Genomic DNA, 579 nt, shown 5'->3' with positions numbered 1-579 from the left:
ACATATTATGCTGGACCGATATATTATACTGGAACTCCAGTATATCATGCTGGAATATTTTTCGGATTTTGCACAGTATTTTTGTTCAGATTTATTTTTATATAAAATGTGGCTAAATTTTAATTATTTTAAAAACTATAATTAATTTTCAATTATCACTTGTAAGTATGACTTTTTATAATTTCACCATGCAAAAGTGCACACTACAGTATCGGTCCCGGTTTTCACGTTAGATTGTGCACACTACAGTATAAACTGATATTCGGTCAGTTTATACCCATCATGATTGTTTTATCAGGTATTTGTTATCTCCTATTATCATAAGTTCCGGATAACTCTACCACTCCAAATTAAGAAATAAGAGATCTTTATGGGGCGAAATGACACTTTAAAGAAAAGTTATTTATAAAAAAAACTAAAAAAAATACTGTTTCATAATATATATATCAGGTTGCTTTTGAAATCAATTAAAATTTCTTTTTTTTAGGAAAAAAAACAGGTCGTTGCTTCAAGTAGCGACCTACGAGATTTCTTTTTTTTTTTTTCTTTTTTTGAAAAAAAAAAATCAGGTCACGATTT

Source organism: Nicotiana attenuata, chromosome 12 (genome assembly GCF_001879085.1).
Source record: "Nicotiana attenuata strain UT chromosome 12, NIATTr2, whole genome shotgun sequence".
NCBI classification, from domain to species: domain Eukaryota; kingdom Viridiplantae; phylum Streptophyta; class Magnoliopsida; order Solanales; family Solanaceae; genus Nicotiana; species Nicotiana attenuata.
Note: the sequence above shows the minus strand (reverse complement) of the source record.